This window comes from Trichechus manatus, unplaced genomic scaffold (assembly GCF_000243295.1).
Source record: "Trichechus manatus latirostris isolate Lorelei unplaced genomic scaffold, TriManLat1.0 scaffold00015, whole genome shotgun sequence".
In the NCBI taxonomy this organism is placed as follows: Eukaryota; Metazoa; Chordata; class Mammalia; order Sirenia; family Trichechidae; genus Trichechus; species Trichechus manatus.
Genome location: NW_004443951.1, coordinates 14,984,367 through 15,007,040, shown reverse-complemented (window position 1 = coordinate 15,007,040; position 22,674 = coordinate 14,984,367). Strand labels below are relative to the sequence as shown.

The 22,674-nt window shown below is 45.4% G+C and overlaps 1 protein-coding gene across 4 annotated transcripts in view; it reads right to left on the bottom strand.

The window, feature by feature from the left end:
* HIVEP3 (HIVEP zinc finger 3) overlaps positions 1-22,674 on the bottom strand; it is a 511,051-nt gene that overhangs the window by 405,203 nt on the left and 83,174 nt on the right. The window contains exons 3-4 of one of the 4 annotated variants that reach the window (XR_002823245.1): positions 15,465-16,632; positions 13,148-13,964 (exon numbers count right to left, since the gene is read on the bottom strand). The exons of 1 other annotated variant lie outside the window; for it this stretch is intronic. The gene's annotated coding sequence lies outside the window, so the exon portion shown is untranslated. Of the gene's footprint in view, positions 1-13,147; positions 13,965-14,632; positions 16,633-17,064; positions 18,700-22,674 lie in introns of those variants that run through there. 2 more of the 4 variants (XR_002823247.1, XR_002823244.1) reach the window with 2 other exon arrangements.

Genomic DNA, 22,674 nt, shown 5'->3' with positions numbered 1-22,674 from the left:
TCTGGTTTATGTGGCCCTTTCTGTCTCTTGGGCTAATACTTTCCTTGCATCTATGGTATGCTTCATTCTCCTTTACTCCAGGTGGGTTGGGACCAATTGATGCATCTTAGATGGCCGCTTGCTAGATTTTAAGACCCCAGAGTTGGCTGTAATCTTTACAAAAGTAAATTGCCAGGTCTTTCTCCTGCAGAGCTGCTAGGTGGGTTTGAGTGCTTAACCACTGGACCGTCAGGGTTCCTTTCTATGAAGTAATAACAAAAGCTGGCACTGAATGATGCTGCCCAGGCAAAAGTCTATGCCCACATGAAGCACTGAGAGCAGCACCTGCACAGAGCGCATGCTCAAGGAATGTTGGCTCTTACCACCTATCCCATTTAATCCCAACAACAGTCATTTTGAGGTAGGTACTACTATTATCCATTTTAGAGTTAAGGTGACTGAAGCATGGAGAGATGACCTAATCCATCCAGTGTCAGATAGCTGATCACAGTGGAGCCCAGACAGTCAGGGTCAAACAGTCAGAGTTAGACCTTTGCCATTTAGCTGCTACACTAGGCTGCCACCCAAGACAGTTATATTCCTTGTTTTAAAAACAAGAGTACTGGCTTAGGGGCAAATCGCTGACACACCCACAAATGGAGGTAAGAGCCAAACTTTAATGTGCACACAAATCACCTGCGCAATCTGCTTCAAATGCAGATTCTGATTCAGAAGATCTGGGTGGGTCTGAAGCCTGCATTTCTAACTGTTTCCAGGTAATGACAATGCTGCCAGTCTGTGAATCAGGCTTTGAGTAGCAAAGGTACAGAAGAAGAAACTCCAGCTAAAAGTCTGAGCCTAGCCACTAGTGCAGCCCTGGAAAACACTGGTGATGAGACCACAACTACATTACTTATAACTCTCTGGGACTCAATGTTCATTTACAGCATGGAAATGATCCCACCTGAGCCCTCATGGCACAGAGATTAAGAGCTCAGCTGCTAACCAAGACGTCGGCAGTTCAAATTCACCAGCCACTCCTTGGAAACCCTATGGGGCAGTTCTACTCTGTCCTGTAAAATCGCTATGAGTCAGAATTGAATCAACAGCAACTGGTTTGGTTTTGTTGGTTTTATCATGCCTACCACCTAGGGTAGTCATGGAGATCAAATCATAGGGTGTGTGTGAAAGCACATTGTAAAACATAAAATTCAAAAGTGAAGGGGCAGGAATTCGCTTGTTTACTGGCCCATTTACCCTCTAGGATATGAGTTTTTGAGAGCTAGAAATGTATCTTCTAATCCCTAATCTCTGACACATAAGGTCATTAGTAAATATTCAACCAATGTGTCAAACCCTTTAAATGTTATTTTATTTAATTTTCACAATCTCTGATTCCCATTTTACAGATGAAGGAACTGAGAGATTACCTAACACACCCCAAACCACCCTATTAGTAAATGCTGGGGCCTGCATGTGAACTGATATCTGTCTAACTCCAAAACCCAGGCTGTTTTTACCCCCTATCCTTATTATTCCTCCAGCTGAGAGCCCTGGTTGAGATTTATAGATAGATCTAGATTTTGCTTCTGCACCCATCACATGGATTTTGGGAGTCCAAATCCTTCTTAGAATAAATGAGGGCCTTGAACTGTGGGCTCTGGTATGGGGATAATTCTACAAATGGAAGTAGAGGCTCTTCATTTTAAGGGTGAGAAAGGCACAGAAACAATAACCCAACTAAAATAAACCCAAGTATTCTGCAATGGGACATAAAGCGAGGAGCTTCCTATTATCAGAGCCCCAAAAGCCAATTTTCATAATATGTAGGTTCAACAAGTTAAAAGGAGCAAACACTTGAACACTGGTTCTCATAGCAGAGTCCATCAGGGTCTCCAAATGGCTCTTCTGACCACAGCGTTTTGTTCTTGACACTGATTTATAGCTCCAACACTGGCAAGAAACTTAGAAGTCATCAAGTCCAGCTTCCCACACAAAGCAAAGGCCACTTGGGAGGGTTGGTTTTTGAGGTCTTAACCAACAATATTTGAGAGCCAAAGGCTTAGAGAAAGGAAGATGAAAGGAAGAAACTATGGTGAGAGAATATTATTATGTCCATCTTATAGATAAGTAAACAATGTTTGGAGAGGTTAAGCCCAGTGCAGTGGACTCCAAAGTCTGTGCCCTTTCCTATGCCTCTAAAGTATTTATAATTACCATTAACAAAAACAGCAGTAGGACCCTGTAGCCCAAGAAAGAGTTGGGCTTGCTCAAAAGCCAACTCTGAGCACTGTTGGCTTCGTGCATCAGAGTGAACACAGGTATCTCACCTGAGGTCAGAGTGATAAAGTGCACACTCAGTGGCTTCACCGAGTCCTTTGGATCTGCTGGTGGCACTCAGCACATCTGGACAATGTGTAAACAGAGGGTGACAATGGTGGGAAATCCAAGATCTGAGGACAGAAACCACTTCAGAGAAGATTTCGCTGAGCTTGCTCAGCATGGGCATCTCCCAGCTTGTGAAACAGTAGAGCCACATGCCCCAGATGGGGAAGCAATAGCAGGAGAGAGAAGCGGCACTGTGACCCAGACTCTACCATTACAGCACCTCGTGCAACCCCAGAGAGAACCTGTTCCCCAGTGTCTGCTTTCCTGTCTGTAAGAAGTGGGACAAGGAAGTCCCGAGCACAGTCATGAGGCTGAAGGGGCCTCCTGAAACCTGCTGGCTGCTTGTGACACTTTGCATAACACGTCCTCATTTAATCCTCCTCACCAGTGGGTGGGAACAGGTGGGGTGGTGGCTATCTGGAAGACCTATCAGCTTTTTAGATCCTATCAGAACCTCTCTGCTCCACCTAGCGCCAATTTCTCCTTGCAGGGACATTTTCACAGATACCCCACTACGCTGCTCTGCTGGGCTCAAGGTCTGAGTGGGCAGCTCTCTTATGGGGACATATGCACAAGCCCTTCCCCAGAGGGCCTTCTCATTGCTCCTGTTCTATGGGCTCTTTCTGGCTGTCCCTAACCATATAAAATAAAACCCAAACCAGTTGCTCTCAAGTCAACTCCAACTCATGGGAACCCCATGTGTGTCAGAGTAGAACTGTGCTCCATAAGGTTTTCAATAGCTGATTTCTTGGAAATAGATCACTAGGTCTCTTTCAGAGGTGACTCTAGGTGGACTTGAACCTCCAATCTTTCGGTTAGCAGCCAAGCGCATTAACCATTTGCACCACCCAGGCACTTGACCCTATAAAATATGGGGACCAAAATACAGTTTTTATTAAAATCTATCACATCCTTTGGCACATCAAGTATTCAGTATTGTTGTCTGTGACTGGCAATGATAGTGTTAAGGGTCAGACTCAGGCAAAACATTGAGGAAACAGCTCCTCAGTCCTTAGGGCAGAAGACAGTGACCTGGGGATTCTTCACAAAGGCATGGTTAGAATTCTAGCAGTGAGGTTCGTCAATTCACTCATTCAGTAAGAACTTATTGAGCACTAGGCACTATGTGAGGATTCAGCAGTGGACAAAACAGACACAAATGCCTACCCTCATGGAGCTTACATTCTAGTGGAAGAGAGACAAGCAAAGATATCATAAAGTATCAGGTAGTGATAAATATTCTGGAAAAAATAATAAAGGAGAGTAAGAGAATAAAAGTGTTTGGGAATATTATTTGAGATGGGATGGCCAGAGAATACATTCCAGGCAGAGATAATGGCAGGAAGTGGGAATGTGCTTGGTGTTTTTGAGGAACATCAAGAAGGCCAGTGTGGCTGTAGGACAGTGACCATGGAGGAAAGGTGGGAAGTGAAGCTGGAGCAGCAGGCCAAACCCGATTGTACGGGTCATGGTGAGGACTCTGGATTTCATTCTAAGCACTATGAGAAGCCATTGGAGGTTTTGAGCATGACAGTGACATCATCAGATTTACATGGTTTGGGGACCAGAATAGCTGAGCCCCAGAATGTTAGTCTCTAGGAAAGCTAGAGAGATTAAAGAAACCCTAAGTATATAAAAAGCAACTTATTTTGAAAATATTAGTTTGTTCCTATAGAATTAGAAGAAAAAAAGTTCATTTCTGCTCCTCCATGTTTAACCTCAGAGGAACTGATAGAAAAAATCAATGGTAAACTCAGACTCAAAAGATGTGGAGAGAATGGGAAGCAAATCACACCAATGCCCCTGCAGGCAGCTGTTCTCCTCCCTGGGGTGATTCTGATTCAGAAGCTCTGGTTAAGGCCCAGGAAAATGCACCTTAACAAGCACCCTCAATGCACGGTGGACAATACAGTGGTCCCTGGGCCACACTTAGGAAGGAGCACGAAAGGTAAGTTGCTAGAGATGGGGCCCTGATGGGGCCCTGGTGGCACAGTGGTTAAGAACTGGGCTGCTAAACAAAAGGTCAGCAGTCGGAGAGAGTACAATGCAAATAACGGTTATTTTCTCTGTTTCTCACTCTTTCACCAAAAGAAGCTGTTACCTAACCTGCCACATTAGCTGCTACTTCTTCACCTGATGCTTGTCTTTCTAGATTACGAGACAGTTCATGAACCAGCAAGTCCATGAACCTGATGTCTGCCATGTCCTCAGGGGCCACAGCACCTGAACTGCCAGGTTCTGAGACATACAATCCTCTGGCCACGACTAGGCCAAGAATATGTGCAAGGGCCAAAGACAATGACCTACAGGGGAGATGTCCAGGACTCCAGCTGCCTGAGCACGGCCTGGCCCGAGCCTCTGCCCTGCAGATCTCCCTGTGGTGGACCGGCCAATCCAAGCCAACACTCCTTATTGGGGAGGTTGGGGTATGCAGCCCAGAGAGTGAAGAAGGCAGCAGGAGCAGTAGAGGGACAGGCAGAGAGTACAGCTGTGTCAAGACCACGGAGAAGTTGCCAGCATGGGGAGATGCCCTGGTAATGAGCACTCCTGATGCCTCCAGGATGGTGGAGAACACGCTGTGGTTCTCTGAGGGGCCCAGCTTTGCAGCTGCCATAATAGTTTCCTGGACGTCCTCACCTCCCATATCCTTACAGTCAACTCCATCAACAAGACAATCTGAGTGTTTCTCTGCTCCCTGCAGCAAGAAAGAGCCTAAGAGCTGAGATCAGTGGACGGATTCCTGCACCACCTCAAACTTCTGGGGTCTCAGCCCAATCCTCTTTTATTTCTAGTGTTGGTCCCTGAAGGTAATTCACGAGAGTCAAAAAGAATGTGACCAGCCCCCTGGAGTAAGCTGTGGAAGGATGTGACTGGTACACCACACCTGGGAGTCGTCATGACTTTTTTTCTTCCCATCCTACCAATGTCCAAACCACCAGTAAATCCCTGTTGGCTCTACTTTCAAAGTATATCCCAACTCCAACAACTTTCTCCATTGCCAGTGCCAAGCCCTAGTCCAAGCCACCATCATCTCATGCCTGAATGACTGCAAAAGTATAGCATGGTCTCCTGTATTTCCACTCTTTCTCTAAAATCCACCCCCACACAGCTGATCATGTCCCTCTCCTACTTAGGACATTCCAGGGTCTTCCCAATATCAAATCCTTACCAAAGTCTACAAAAGACTATAGGATCTGGCCCTTGCCCATCTCTTCATCTTCATCTCCTCCCACCCCCAGGTTTCACTGGGCTCTAGCCCAATGGCCTTCCTTTTGCTCTGCAAACATAAACACAACAAACTTATTCCTGTCTCTGGGATTTTGCACCTGCTCTTCCTACTGCTTGGAATGTTCTTCTCCACACATTCAGATGGATGCCTCTTTCTCGTCGTTCACATCATCTCTCAAATGTCACTTCCTCAGAGAAGCCTTCCCTATCACTCTAGTGAAAGCAGCCCTCAATTACTCAATCACACTTTGCTCTTTTATCTTCTTCGTGGCACCTGTCAGCCCCTGACATGGCCTTATTCACTTGTTTTGTGTTTATTGCCTGTATCCTATTCTAAAATACAAGAATTACAGGCAGCGAGGATAGCTTTCTTACCCCATGTGTCCCCAGCCCTGGAACAATGCCTGCTATCCATAGGTGCTCAATGAATTATTTGTCGCCTGCCTGACTACTATTTATCCCACATCCCCACCACCTCTGGGATTCTGGGCAGCCTCTGCCAGTTGTGTCTCTCACCCTGCCTTCTACCATGGCCACTCTCTCAGGTGGGGAGTTTCCCTCTCTCCCCTGTGGGGGCCCAGGCTAAACCTAAATGTATCTAAGGTAGACGTTTTAAAACACCTTTGCTGCAGAAGGCCATGTTGAAGCTCTTCCTTTCAGTGCATAAAAGGACGTGGAATTCTGCCCCTTGGAAACATATGACCCATGAGCTCCTTGCTTTCTCATCACACTCTCAGACCCCACAGCACTGCTGTGGTTGCCTTGCATCTGCTTGCGGTCAGCCTCAGGTCTGGCCTCCCTTTCCCTCCCAAGCTGCATTTTCTGATCTTTGCCCTCAAATGACACACTAAACTTTTTAGGATCCTCTTTCTAATTTATTCAGGATATTTTCCATTTATCACTGTCTTCCTAAGGAGGCAGTATCTCCTGTGCAAAGAGCATGGGCTTTGGGTCCTGCTCTTACTTCTCTGAGCCTCAGTTTCCGCATCTATAAAATGGGATCAGTAATATCAATCTTGCCAAGCTCCAGAGAGATTAAATGACATGACGTGGTGAAGGACTTTGCCTGGTACCTGGTACATAGAGGGCACTCAATGCGTGGTGGCTGAGAGGGGCAACTGCACAAAACTGACAAATCTCAATCAGTCCACAGAACAAAAACAGCAGCAGAACAAAATGGAATTAAGGTCCAACATGGTATCTCATCCTAGAGCAGAAATCCCACTGTTCGCTCACACTGGACCAACTAACAACTGGACTGAGTTATCTTCTCTCAAAAGGGTGCCAAGGATTTGGGGAGGAGCCAGGAATGGGTCAATTAGAAATCTGCCAATCAACAATATTCATCAAACAACTTGCTGTGTGACTTTGTCAAGTTTTCTGCCTCTCTGGACTTACATTTCTTGGTCTGTCACAAAGGGGAGCTCACTTTGACCTGTGATGTCTTTACTCTGTTTTAGGGGCCACAGGGGTGAACAAGGTGGTACCCCATGAAGGTCTCTGGCCTCCTTCTCTCCCCACCCTTAATCCAAAGTAACTCCCCTCTTATTGGTTCTATATATCAAGAGTCTATACAAATTTTCCTTTGAAGAAGAGGTTCTGGTGGTTTAAGAACCATCGATACCACTACTGCCAATAATTGCTGAGGTTCCTTTCAGCTCTAAAGGCCTGTGACCCCAGTGCTCACTCTCATGTACTGAACACTGACAGGAGCCCTCTGCAGCAGGAACTGGCCTCAGCTTAGACACCACTCCTCCAGGAAGCCTTCTCTGGCCCTGGAGACAAGGCTAGAGTCACCTGCAGGCACTCCCATGGCACCCTCCTCCCTGACTTGCTCATAGGAGGGTTCCAGGGGATGGAACTAATGAATCGGAGGGCCCAGAGCATGATCACCCTGGCAGGGGCAGATGGCGATGCTCTGAGCATGTGAGTACCCATGAGAGAGGGCACAAGGGAGAACGAAGCACCCAGACCACAGTCACCGGCCTGGTTAAGAGCCCCACCTAAGGGTGAGTGGACCCACCCTGAGTGAAATGTAGGCTGACTTTGCGACACACAGTCTTAGCAGAGGATTTCATGTGACTTCCTTCTAATCAAGAAGGAAAATAGAGCACTGTCTGCCTCGCTCCACTTTGTAAACACCTGCTAACCACACTGGTTGCAAATGATCCTGCACAAATGTTTAAAACATTCACACCCTCTTTCTTTTATTTCAATCTCGGGCAGGTCTACAGCTGCACTGTCCAATATGGTAGCCACTAGCCACATGCGACTATTTAAACTTAAATGAAATAAAATTTAAAATCCAGTTTCTCAGTAGCAGCACTAGCCGCATTTCAGGCACTCAAAAGCCACATGTGGCTGGTAGCTACCGTACAGTACATCCCAGCCACAGAACATTTCCATCATCACAGAAAGTTCTATTGGACAGCAACGCCTAGAACTGGTAGGGAAAGCTGAGCCCAGCTGTCTCCAGACCACTTTCTATTAATTAGTTCACCACAGGCCCCACTTCTCTTTTTCTATTTCCTAAAGGGCCCTATCCAGACCCCACAATCTCATATAATTCTCTTCCTCCCTCCCAGACATCGCAGGCTATCAGATCCTTCAGATATTAGCCTCTAGGTAGTGATACCCACGGTCTCAATCAGATCCCTGGCCGCTCCAGCCAGGAAGCCACTGGATCAAGATAACTCTGACGGGAGCTTGCACGGGCATGGGCACCCTGGGCTGGTGAGGCTGCCCAGGAAGGAACTAGGAGACTCAGGTGGAGCCTGAAAATTCCACAACTTTCTCTCTTTTGAATTTTAAAAGAATATTAGAGGGGTTCCCAGAAAGCAACAAGCCCCAGGCGACCCAGTCAGTGGTTAAACAGTGGAGCCTGATAGCTTACTTTATTAACTTGTTAAATCAAAGGGCTGTTAAAGTCTCTGTCCGGTAATAAAACGCAGGAAGGAGCTGAATCACCCACCTATTAGTGGCGGTACTGGCGCAGTTAATGGATGTGGCCTGGCTGGGCCCCTGCTGAACAGCAACAAAGCCAGCCCGGCGTTTCCACCCACAAACTCTACCACTTCTTCCGCCCTTCCCCAGTGCCTGCACAACACACCTGCCCACACAGACCTGCCTTTTGATGAAGGTTTCATCAAAATCTGTTTGTGGTGGCTTTGTTTTTTTAAAAAAAAAAAAAAAAATACATCCAGAATTTTCCCTCTCAAATTCACTCCCATCCAATTCCTCCTGGATCTCACCCCGACCCCAAACAAAAACAAACCAATCAAACGTCTGGAATTCCAGGGTTTATTGAATCAGTTCTTTAAAGAAGCATCAGGACCAAACATTTACAAGGCATTTAAGCAGGAGGAAAGCCCGCAGAGCCAAACGTTTGGAGCATTGATAAGGCCGACTGTGGAGCGCCATCAATGCGGAGGGATGGGCCAGCCCCCCAACCACAGAGTCAGGAGTGGCCCTATTTCCCTTCACCCCACCTTCCCACTGTTCCCTCAGGGCACCTTCTCCTGCTGCTTTAAAACGGGAAAAACAATTTACCAGCAGTGCAACTTCTTCAATGTATCGAACTCTCCGAGCCTCAGTTTCCTCACATGTAAATAAAGGCTCCCACAGGAGCTTCTTACTAGGACCTAATGAGGTTTGATACTTAGAGTTTGGTACATTATAAACGCCCAATTAATGTCTGTTGTCATGTTGATTATGAATAATGTGCCTAGTGTATAGTAAGCACTCAATAAATAATAAGAACTTTTAATATTTCTAAAGTAACAGCTAGCAAAACCAGGTCCTCCCTTATAACCCAAAACCATATCAGTCATCATCAAGTTGATTTGGACTCATGGTGACCCCACGTGTGTCAGAGTAGAACTACACTTCAGAGGGTTTTAATGGCTGTGATCTTTCAGAAGTAGATTGCCACGACTTTCTTCTGAGACACCGCTGGATGGACTCGAACCACCAGTCTTTCGATCAATAGCCGATCACTTAAGCATTTGTGCCACCCAGGGACTCCTACTCATTATAAAGACGCTCATTATCACAGATTCAGTTCTACAACCATCCAAATTACATCCCTGAGAATATTAAGGATATTCAGTGTCATGGTTTGAATTATGTCCCCCCAAAAATGTGTGTATCAGTTTGGCTAGGCCATGATTCCTGGTACTGTGTGATTTTCCTGTATGTTGTAAACCTGCCTCTATGATGTTAATGAGGGAGGATGGGTGGCAGCTGTGTTAGTAAGGCAGGACCTGATCTGCAAGACTGGATTGTGTCCTGAGGCAATCTCTTGAGATATAAAAGACCGAAGTGAGCAGTGAGACAGGGGGACCTCATACCATCAAGAAAGCAGTGCCAGGAGCAGAGCGCGTCCTTTGGACCGGGGTCCCTGTGCAGAGACGCTCCTAGTCCCGGGTAACACTGATGAGAAGGCCGAGAGAGAGAAAGCCTTCCCCTGGAACTGACGCCCTGAATTTGGACTTTTAGCCTACTTTGACTGTGAGGAAATAAATTTCTCTTTGTTAAAACCATCCACTTGTGGTATTTCTGTTATAGCAGCACTAGATAACTAAGACTTTCAGCAAAGACTGAGTCTGAATCCCCGCTAGTGTTAAAAGCAGGATCCACAAAGTCATGCAGAGCCAGGGCTTGGCAATTCATTCCCTACTGCTCCATTACTGGTCTCTCATAAAGACCACTTGATTTATCACTGCCCTAGGATGGAATTCTTTGACCAGGAGATTCTGCTCCATTACTCTCAGGCTCATTTGCAGGCAGCCTCTGAGGCTTCATTGGTGCCTATCAGGGAGTCTTGGTAGGAAACTCTCCATGTGGCCCTGCAATGATCTAAGTCTTTACTCCCAAAGCTCAGACCTACCAAGAATCCTGAAGAAGGAATCTAGCGCAAGTTCATTCCTTCTCCCAAGAAGAAAAGAGAGCAGAAGGGAAGAAAAGGGAGAGGCCTTTGTTCTTATCCACACCTGTGGTAGTGAAGTTCCTTTTCCTTTGCTTCCAAGGTCTGCCAATTTAGTGGCCATTCTGTCCCCACCTTGCTAGTGTGTCAGGAGGGTACTAAGGCCACCAGCCTCTTCTCCATCTGCGATTAGATCTATGGCTAGGATCTGTCCATGTGGCACCGACCTGGGGTGACCTCAAGATACAACTTCTATAGCTTTCTAGAATGCTACATGGGGAGGCATGAGGAGGGTTTTTTGTTTCATAGTAAGGCTTTCCTTACACTCGAAAGCATCCTGGAGATTGTTGCTATGAGGACAAGAAGGAAGGATGCAGACATTCAGATACAAAGTCAGCCCTTCTTTCTCCCTTACAGAGCACCTCTACTTCTTCCCTGAGCAGAGAGCTGATGAAACGCTAAGAGTGGGCACACATAGTGCACAGCAAATCCCAAATTTCCTGGCATCTGTGCCTTTCCAGATGACTGCATGGATACACTCCATAACACATTGTTAAAGTGATAATTAGCGATAGACTTGCTATGAATATTCCAAATAAAATTTCTCTCCACAACAGTTGATGGAGACAAAGGGCATCACACGGAATGTAAGAAGTAACAGAGGGATTTTTGTATTTAAAAAAAAAAAAAAAAGGCATTGGGAGAATAGCATAAATCAGAAGTTAATTTAAACAAATGAAGCCTCTCAGAATCCATTTTCAGCAGTGGGTGCGGGGACCTCTATATGGGCATGTCTAATGCTGAGAGTAGGCAATGCCCCCATAGTTTCCAGTTAGGGGGCAGAAACTAAATTCTGGAAGCCACTTTTCTGTTGCCCTGTGGAACAACAGCTGAGAGTGCTAAGATGGGGTAGTTTAAGAAAGAGCAGAGGAAACACTGAGGAATAAGCAAGAAAGTAACTACAACCAAGGTGATTCACCCTTTAAGAGTGCATGAGAAAAGGCTTCTATTCATGCTTAGCATTTTCCCCCAAAATAAAATCGCTGAAAGCCCCAGCTCTGCCCCCACAACCTTTTACACACACTCTAATTTTTAAATTCACAGTGATTTTGCTCCACATGAAGCAACAGTGATACCAATGACACACTCCCTTTCCTCCCCACTGCCTAATTCTCCAAGGCAGATGAAAGACTCCAGGCTTCCAAACTGATGAAAGAGAAGGGAGCCTCTGCAGAAAAAAAAAAAGAAGGAGACCCAGACCTCATCATGACTGCTTCCACTGCAGGTTGAGAATCGGCTCAGCCAAGGGACTTGGAGAAAAACAACCCCTTAAGGGCTTAAAGGGAGCAACACAGGGAAGGCAACAAGGAGCGGAATACAATTGACAGTGTCTCCCTAGCTCCTCTGTTTCATCAGGGACTCTGAACTTACTCAGATGGAATATTCTGTTTCAAGGGTGAAGCTAAGCTCTTCTAGACCAAGGGGGAAACTCAGGCAGCAGCACATATTATCAGGCACATAGAGTCCTCCACAGGCAGGAGCCTCCTCAGCCTCCCCCGTGGTACTGTCGTTGTGTGTCTTTGAGTCGATTCCGACTCATAGCGACCCTATAGGACAGAATAGACCCACAGGGTTTCCCAGGCTGCAATCTTTACAGGAGCAGATTCACCAGCTCTTTTCTCGCATGGAGCTGCTGGTGGGTTCAAACCATTGACCTTTCAGTTAGCAGTTGAGCGCTTAACCATTGCATCACCAGGCCCCCTCCCTCCACATTTACTAGCCTCAAATGCCCACCCGATGCCACTTCCCACATTAACTGCTTATATGGTGGCAGAGTCCATGAACCACAGTGATGGGGACAGTCCAGAAACCATCTGAGTCAACACTTTCAATTTCTAAATAAGGAAACTGAGGACCAGAGAGATTGAATAATGTGCCCAGTACAAAAAGCTTGAAAACAAGTGACAGGATTGCTTTAAAATCTAAGATCCTGAGTCTCAGTCTTGCCTTTCTACTACAATAATGCTCCCTGCTTCTTTCCTTATTGGGACTAAATTAACATCTGAACCACAGAATTATCTCGGAAGGAGTAAAATTAAACATCAGGATCAAAATTTAGAGAAAAGGAAAACTAATAGTTAATAGAGAATAATCCCAGCACTGTAAAACGCACCAGGCTGACCTGGGCTTCTTCGGGACCTAAGGGAGGCCAGCCATGGTGCAGAAGTCACCGAGAGCAGCCTGTGGGGTAGGGAGTACTGGCAGCCACCAGGCCTCACTCTTCTGCCACAGGGCAGTTACATTGCCTCTTCCCTCCGCTAGATGCTCATTCACGGCACATGCACAGGCCTCACTCTCTCACCTCCTTCAAGTCTGTGCCCACAGGTCACCTTCTCAATGAAGTCTACCCTGATCACTCACTTAAAAATTGTCCCGACACTCCTCATCTGCACCCTACTGAATTTTTTCCATAGCAGTTATCACATTCTAATGTATTATATCCCCCCAAAAATCAAATCCATCACCGTCAAGTCGATTCTGACTCATATCGACCCTACAGAGCAGAGTAGAGCTGCCCCACAGGGTTTCCAAGCAGTGGCTGGTGGATTCAAACTGCCGACCTTTTGGTTAGCAGCCAAATGCTTAAACACTGCACCACCAGCGCCCCAATACACTATATAATACACTGTATAAGTTACTTAATTTATTTTTATTGTCTCCATCTCCAATTTTTAAATAATATCCAGGAGAACAAGGTATTTCATCCTTTTTTCATTCCTGTATCCCCTCGGCTGAGAATAGTGTCTGGCACATAATAGGTGCTCAATCAATTCTGGCTGGCTGGATGGATGCATGAATAAATGAATGAATTGTTATTCCTTCTCTTTGTTTCTTTTTCCTTCACTCTATTCCTCAGCAACAACCACCTACTCACCACCTACATACACACACACACACACACACACTTTTTGTCCTTTTCTTCCTCCTCTACCTGTACCCTAGGCCTGCCACTAGGACCAACAAGGACAGTTTAGTCTGAACTTGGAACATACAGAGGTAATAATATGCCAAGTCCTTCATTAAAAATTCATACTTTATATACATACACGCTTTTATATTCACTGAATCCTCCAGAAGGATACATAAGGAACTGGAACCACTGGGTATCTTCAGGGAACTAGGTGGCTGGTGCATACAGACTTTTCCCTCTATATGCTCTTATACCATTAATTCTGAACTATGTGGGTATAATTATTGAATGTGCTTAATTAAAAAACAAATGTTGGAAAAAAAACTCACATATTCCTCAGCTCTTGTCCTCATCACCATCTTAACACAAATTTTTCAGGGTGAATGTCACTTAAATGCTGCTAGCCCTGGGTTAGGATGGTGAAATAGGTGACAGTTCTTTTCTCTGGTTCCCAAATTCTCTGAAATGTCACTTCTATAATGAAATATTTGAAAAAGTTTTCCGTCAAACAGAAGGATATGAATGAATGCAAATTTGTCTACATACATAAAACATTGAGATTTTGTTTCAATTCATGAATCCCTTTACCTTTAATTTTGCTTGCTCCCATTTGGATTTTACATTTAACAGATTTCAGAATAAGTTATATAAAATGGTGCCAGAGTCTGAAGGTGCAAATGAAAGACATGAACAATGTCTTCAAGGGAGTTATATCCAAGGAGGACGATCATCAGTAAGCAAGTCTCACAGTCGAAGGAATCCACTCTAAAATGTTGTTGTGTGCCGTCAAGTCAATTCTGACCCATAGTGATACCATGTGACAGAGTAGAACTGTCCCATAGGGTTTCCTAGGCTGTAATCTTTATGGGAGCAGATCGCCGGATCTATTCTCCTGCTGGTGGGTTCAAACCGCTGATCTTTCAGTTAGCAGCCAAGTACTTAGCCATTGCACCACCAGGGCTCCCTTTCTAAAATGCTAGCTCTGATTAATGGGCTAGTGGATATGTATGGAGTCCCTGGGAGGTGCAAATGGTTAAGCGCTCGACTACTAACCAAAAGATTGGCGGTTGAAATCCACCCAGAGGCACCTTGGAAGAAAGGCCTGGCAATCTACTTCTGAAAGATCACAGCCATTGAAACCCTATAGTGTGCAGTTCTGCTCTGGGATCACCATAGTTGGACTCAATTCAATGGCAACTGGTTTTTTGGGTTTGGATATGTATGATTTTTTTTTATTGTTTTCCTTTGGATTTTCAAAATATTCCAAATTTTCTGCCCTGAGCTGTGTTACTGAACTTATATCTTTCCTCTTATTACACTATGGAGTAAATGTTTGTGATTAGTCTTTTGCCTTCTCTAGGTTGTGACCTTCCTGAGCACATATTATCCTGCACACAGTGAAAAGAGGAGGGCTCTTTTTAGAAAGGATAGAGTCCTATTTAATTCATCTTCGTATTCTCAGCCTCCAGCTTGGCACCTTGCAATAGTGGCTGCTCCATGACTGTGTAATGAATGAACTAATGACTATTTGTCAGCATTCAGTGAAGAATCACTAGAGATGCCTGAATACCAAACCCAAAGAGACACCAATACTCGCTCATTCATCTGCTCATCTCAGCCGTCATTCATGGGTATGCTCTGTTCTAGGCATGGGAAAGAAGCTACCCAAGGGCAGATATACAAAGGATCTAAGAAAATACATGAGTGGTCTGCCCAGTGGCCCAGTCTTTAATGCATTTGGGTACCAAACTGTTACTGCTGGTTCCATACTTGGAAGCCTTTGTAACCTTTGTTAACCATTCTTTGATTTCTCTTCTGGGGATTTGCCTTAAAGAAATAATTGTATAAAGATTAAACTTACAGCCATGTCCATTAATGCTGTTTAAAATAGAGATAAGTCAGAGACAACCTAAACATCAAACTATAGGAAATTAGGTAATAAACTATGGTTCATCTATATAATCTAGTACTTACATTACAATTGTTGTAGAACTGAGCTTTTTGATATAGAAAGTTGTTCGTAAGTCATTAAATGACAAAATGTGTTATCAAAGAATATATATGATATTGTGACATTACTGTTACATTTGTGTGTGTGTGTATTAGGTACTATATGCCTAGAAAGGAATCTGGAAGACTCTTCAACAGAGGCTCAATGGTTGTCTTTGGGTTAAGTAGGATTTGGGGATAGTTTCTTTTCTTCTTTTTATTTGTCTATATTTCTGATGTTTTTGTGATAAGCATGTACTTCTTTGTAATAAGGAAAAATAGCAAACAAAGTTATTTTCAACTGAAAACAGAAAAGAACAACTATCCTCAGTCAGGACAGGAACTGAAAAGTTATGAGAGTTAGACAACTCTCAGAGAACCCTGAAATAAGGGCTGACATCCTTGAAAGCTACTTTCTGCCAGCCAGTGGAGGCGTACTCTAATTGTCTTGCAACTTATAAAGATGTCAGTTCTATCAGACCACACCTTCTGTCACACATCCAACCAAAGCACATTGCGATATACATGGTCCTCGCCAAGAGAGGGCAGAGTCACTGCTGTGTGAGTCTCAACCTGGTAGGAGACAGAGGTTTGGTTGAGGGAGGCACAAGGATCGGATCAGGAGACACACGGCCAGGCCAGGTAACATCTGTCAGAAGTGGACTCCCTTCCCCAAATGAAACAGGTGTGATGTGAATTTGGCTGCTTCTGAGGAACAGGAATGTCTAGAGGTGTTTCTAAGCCTAAGTGACCCAGTTTCAGGTAAGACAGTTTAATCTAGAACTTGGAGGGAGAAAAATGAAGGTGAACCAGAACTGCCACAGCTGAAATAGGAATAGTATCTTTAAAGGTGGATATGAGATTTTAAAAGTCCCAGGAGGAATGGCATCCAGGTATGATGGAATCCAACGGAGATGGGAAGGTCTCTTCTCACAATATCCACTGGCACAACTGATAGTAATCCGATCAACAATTTTCTCAGTGTTGCTCTGAAAGCTTTAGACATGTGTTGCTTCCTTGGCTTCTCTGGCCCTTGCTCCAGCTTTTGCAGTTGCAAAGTAGGAAAGACCCCGTCATGTTGTCTTCTGTTTAGTGGGCCCTGGGATGGATTGCTCGGGAACTGATGTGGGTAGCTCTTGGTCATTGCTGGTATCTGTGAACAGGGAAAGTGCTTATCACAATTGAACTCTGCTATTTTCCTGTTTTCATCATGTCAATAATGGACAGACACAAGATAAGGAGGATGGAATTGGTAGTGGGTGGGATCCAACAGGAAACTTGGAGATGGAATAAGGCAAGAGGTTAGCAAGGGTGGAAAGGTCAGTAGAATGGCAGGAGGAAGGACCCAGGGATGGAATGACATCGTTGGAGATGAAATAATACAGAAAGGGGCAGAAGGTGTGAGCCAAAAGGCAAGGCCAGCTTGGGCCAAAGTGCTCATGATGCTCGCTGTGCCCTGGTCACCTCCTGCTTTGCCCATCTGTCTTCCATTCTTTGCCTTCTGGCCCAGCCCAGACCCACCTCCCAAACCCTACCTACTCCTAACCCTGCACTCCTCTAAGCCCTACCAGAGAAATAAACTTACTTCTGCCCCTGTTGGGCCTGCAGGCCTCCAGCTCCAGCTCTCTCCTCTGTCCTCCTGTTGGTGTGTGAGCAACCCCTTCAAGCATTGGTTTCCTTGGCCTCTGGCATGGATTGGAATCTGTGCTTTCAGAACCGCCTTTCTTCCCATTCTTCAGGAAGGTGTCAGGATGTTTTGTCCCTCAACTAGACAAGATCCAGCAGGAGTGCATGATGCAGGGCCAAATCCATGACACCAGACTGAGAGGGACAGGAAGGGGAAACATGGGACAGTCCTGGGTGATCTGGACCATGGGTCGCCGCATTTCAGTTTTATGAGAGGATATTTAGACACAGGAAACCAAACTGGATCAGAACTCTAAATTCAGCATACAGCAGGATCACTATGTTACTTTTTAATTTGGGACCCAAGACCTTTCATTATCCTTGAGCTTCATGACACAGGTGTAAGTAGATCTATCTACCAAAGACTCACGGACTCAGGACAGTTCCACGCTTGAAAAAAGCATGAAACTAACCATAATCCACAACTGCTCTATTTAAGTCAGCCTCTGAGGAAGCAAATCCAGTAGTACCCTCAATCATGACTTCCTCCAGGATGAGTTTGCCCCTTTGCTAACAATGCTCTTCTCCAAGTAGGACTGGAGTAGTGGACTGGGACACGATACCAGCACGGGCCAGGAGCCTTCCTTCTGCTTTACAGCCAGAGGACTGTTCACCAAGCTGAGTTGGATGAACACAACCATTTGCTGTGGCCCTGAGAGACTGGAATGTAATCATCCATCACTGGTAGTCTCAAATCTACACTAGTGGTTCTCAATCTTTAGAGTGCACCAGAATCACTTGGAGGCCTTGCAAAAGCACAGACTTTTGGGTCACACCCCCAAAATTTCTGACTCAGTAGGCCTGGGGCAAAGGGAGAAAATCTGTATTTCTAACAAGTTTCCAGGTGTTGCTGATACTGCTGGTCTAGGGACCACAGTTTGAGGACCACTGGACTACCCCAAGAAAGTTCAATTCTGATGAGCCTCTGGGTAGGTTCAAACCGCTAGCCTTTCAGTTAGTGGTCATGTGCTTAAGCGTCTGTGCCACTCAGGGACTCCTTCAATCATAGCACCTGTCTTATATTAAGGAACCACTACTATTGTGGACTTTCACTTAATAATCTAACCCAATCCAAAGCAGAGGCCCAGAAAAGGCTGCAACACAAAGAAAACTGTTGATAAATGCATCATTTTAAAGCATTAAAAAAAAAAACAGAATAAGGAGTGCCTTAGAGTTCATCTGATCTAACTGCTTCACTTGATATAATGTTAAATTAAGTTTAGAGAGGTTAAGTGACTTGCTAAAGGAAACAATGAAACAGATAGTTGGTAGCAGAACCTGAACTATAAACTTGAGCAGCACTATCCTCAAAATCACAAATATCATATCCTAGAAAACTTCCTGACTTCTGCCATTAGTAAAGTTACAAGGGTCAAGAGTTGCTGCAACAAGCTTTTAAGGCTTCTCTTTCCTGTGCTCCAGGCCGAAGCACTCCTTACATGCCAAGCTCATTTTTTAGCAGGGCTTCGAACCTGAGAATTCGCATTTCCATCCCAATATACTGAATCAGAATTTACAGTTTAACAAGATCCCCCAGGTGATCCTTATGTATAATAAATTTTGAGAACCACTGCTCTACTTGTGGTTCTCAGAATTGGTCCTTAACCAGCAGCATTAGCATCACCTGGGAACTTGTTAGAAACGCAAATTTTCAGCAGGGGTTCGAAGCCCTATTTTTTAGCAAGGCAATGGTGGAAGCAGTTCCTGTTTCTCCAAATTCAACTCTTGAGTCCACTGCCTAGGACTCAGAACCAATCTTCTCACAGAACTGCCATCATACATGTGTAGGGTACCAGGACAACTCCTTCCTCTAGGCAAAATGTCACTGAACCACAGTGATGACAACACAGGGACTCTGACCACCATGAAGAATATTGTTTTCTTAAAAATTCATTCCAAGTTTCTACTTGGACCTTTTCCCTTGCTGTTCCTAGAAAACTGCTGCCCCCAATTTTCTCATGGTGGGCTTCTTCTTATCACCCGAGTCCTAGCTTCTGTGCTTCCTCCTGAAGAGTCTTCCCTAACCACCTAATCCAAGTAGCTCTCCCTCCCACCTCCTGCCAGTTACTCTCTATCCTATCATCCTTGTGTATTTTCTTCATAGCCCGTAACTATTACTGTCTCAAAGTGTCTGCTCATCATTTACTTGCTCATTACCACCTAACACTAGGATGTCCGCTCCAAAAGGGCGGGAGCTATGTCTGTCTTGTTCACCACTAAACCCCAACACCTAGAACAGTGCCTAGCACATAGTAGGTTCTCTACAAATATCTGCTGAATGAATTAATTAGTTAACGTACGGAATAATTACAGAACCCAAGACACCAGGAACATTTCCTTTCAATGTGGTTCCCAAAGCCAGAATTCAAGACTTTCCTTCCAGTTTCCCTTCTTTCCAATAGCACGAGTTGGACTCCTTGAACTTGAACAGATGTGGAAGGAGAAAACATATCCCCAGACTGCTGTCCTCGGTGACAGGAGAGAGAAAACAGGAAGTTCCAGGGATTGGGGGTGGTGGTGATTCACTTCGCTGCTAGGGTGCCCTTTCACATAGAAAGGATGCTAGTGAGTCAGGACTACCTGGATATAGGATATGGGAGGCAACAGGGTGTAGTGGAATGATGAGATATTTTAGAGTCAGAAGATTTAGCTGTGAATCCTAGCCAAGTCATTTAAATCTCTCGGAGTCTCAGTTTATGGAGATGGTAAAAAGGTGGTATGTGGTATTTGTGAGCATAGAGTACTTGTGTGGCTCAAGGAGGTCAACATATGGAAACTCCCTGTAAACAGTAAAAAATAATTTAAAAAATAATAAAAATGAATAGCTTACTATTGATTATGAATATTAAGACCACTTAGTCTCTGCAGGAGTCCCTAGGTGGTGCGAATGGTTAAGCACTCCACTACTAGCTGCAAGGTTGGTGATTCAAACCTACCCAGAGAGGCATTAGAAGACAGGCCTGGTGATCTGCTTCTGAAAGGTCAAAGCCCTGAAAACCCTATGGAGCAGTTCTACTCTGCACACACGGAGTCACCATGAGTCGGAATCAAGTCGAGGGAAACTAACAACAACAGTCTCTAGAAGGATCCAAATGGGTGAAATTTCTCAGGGCGTTCGTCTCCACCCTAGTCCTGCTCTGCAGCCTCTCTTGGTTCTAGCCAGTACCCATAGACCCCATGTTGCTATATGGAAGGTCCCAGCCCAATGGCAGCAGCTGTGGTGCTCTAGCCCTGGCCAGTCAGAGCCTCAGTGAAGCTTCCAGTAATGTCACAGCTAGAAGCAACGGCCACAGGCAGTGGAGCCAGCATGAAGCTCAGGAAATCACTGTGGGAAGCCACGGAGGAGCATGGGGAGAACGTGAGTAGAACTAAACCAAGGCAAGTGGTAGAAAACAAGCTGTAGTCCCTCAACTTCTGGCCACAATTCTCTGGATAACCCAGAGCTCCTAAAAGGCGGGCACTTCAGAGAAGCCAGGTTCCCTCTCATCACCAGGCCCTGGCTTCTTGATGTCTGTACGGGTGGGGTCTACACTCCCCAAGGGTATACACAACTTCCATTCTCCAAGTCCCCTTCTCAACCAATTTCCTACTAACTAAATTTGAATGTTCCAGGTTCCCTGATATTACAGATGTCACGCCTTGGACCCAGTCACTCCCAAACTGATTCAACTCTTCCTTAAATGATAACCTTAATGACATGTCGTATGCAAAGAGTAACCTCTCCCTTCTACCAACAGTTCAGTTTGTGCCAACAACTAGCTACTAACTGCACACAATTGAGCACAGTTTTTACACAGACCTGTGCTAGCTCCCCAGGGAGGGCAGAGCACTGCAGCCAGTCCTTAGCGTCAAGGAGCGCAGTGTCCAGTTGGTGGGGCATAGAATCCACCATGAACACCATGTGTTAGAGTTCACTGCCAGAAAAGAAACAACATGTGGGTGGGGAAGGCATGTGGGAATAAAGTGAGGGGTTAGATTAGGTCATCTTCAGCACTGAGTTCTCTTCTGGCTCTGAAATGCTGTATTTACTGGTGGCTGGATCATGGGCAAGTTCTTTGATTTTTGGCAATGCTGTTATGAAGAGTTTGGTGGTGTTAGCTGATTGAACCAGGGAGGCTTCAGGAAGGTATCATGCATCAACGGCTTAAAGAATGGAAGGATTTCAACATATATAAAGGGTGAGAAAGGGAGTCTGAGGGAAGTGAATGGGGAAAAGAAAAAGTAAAGGGTGTGTTCAGAGTAAAACCAGCATGCGGAGTGTGGAAGGGAAGAGCATGGCATCTCTAGCTAGGTGGGATTTGAGGCACCTGTGAGCTATCCAAAGTGAGTTGTCTAGAAGCTACAAGTCTTTATCCACTACCGCTCAGCAAACAGCTCTGGGCTGATGATGCTGTCTCTGGAGACACGAGCCTATAAACGATAAGGAATATGTGCACAGACAGAGGAATCACATACTGAGGACTGCCAACTTTCAAGGAATGAGAAGAGAAAGGCACCAGAGTGGTAGGGGGAAGCCAGGAAACCATGGGGCCTTATGCAGCCCATCTACCCACTGCCCTATGCCCACAGCCCACCTACTGCCCTCTGAGGGTGGAACCAGACCTTCCTTGTCATCTCTCTCTCTCTCAGTTCTGAACCAGGACAAGGAGGAACAGCAGGAATCTGTTGCTCCAAGTAAATCTTGGTAGATGGGGCTGGGATCAGCTCTGAGGGCCATTCAGCTAGCTGGGGCAGGCACTAGAGAAGAGGAGGCTGCTAAGGGTTGAATGCAGAGCCAGGCACGGGTCTGAAGGGCCCATGGTCTCTGGCCTTGGATTGGATGGAGTTGGCCACTGAGTACCCACTGAAGAGAAAACAGCCTCACTTCCTGACTCTCCTCAGGGTCCCCTCACTCCTGCCACACCAGACTTCTCTGCTCATTCACCCTGCTATGCTTTTAAACCTACCCATTCCCTTTGGAGTGCCTTCCACAGTTTTCTCTTGGCATATTCCTGCTGTGTTTAAAAAATCTGGTTCCAAACTCACCTTCTCCACAAAGCCCCTGACGCTTCACATCAAAATCAATTTTTTCTTCCCCCATGTTCCCAAAGTACCTTGTTCTCATAGCACTTTTCACATACTAAAATTATCTATGGCTCTGTCTATCTTCCTCACTGCATCATAAAACCCCATAGATTAGGGACTATATCCGCAGTTACAAACTCAAATGATCATGGGGCCAGGCAGGTTAACACAAACGGGGGAAGCAGCTAATGATCTGGATGGGATTTAGCTTGGTGTTGGTGAGACAGTAGAGGAAACAGGAGCTGTGGCGAACCAGAGGGGCCAGACTTCTCTAAAGGGGGTGCCTGCCCATGTAGAGAAAGCTACCAAGTGGGAACGAGGGCCAGGATAGCCCAAACTTCAGATTTTCCAAGAGAAGACAGGTAGCTGTGTTCTCATATGAAATCATGCCGTCTTTATGTGTCAATGGCAAATTCAAATTTAAGATACAGTGTTGGGAGTCCCT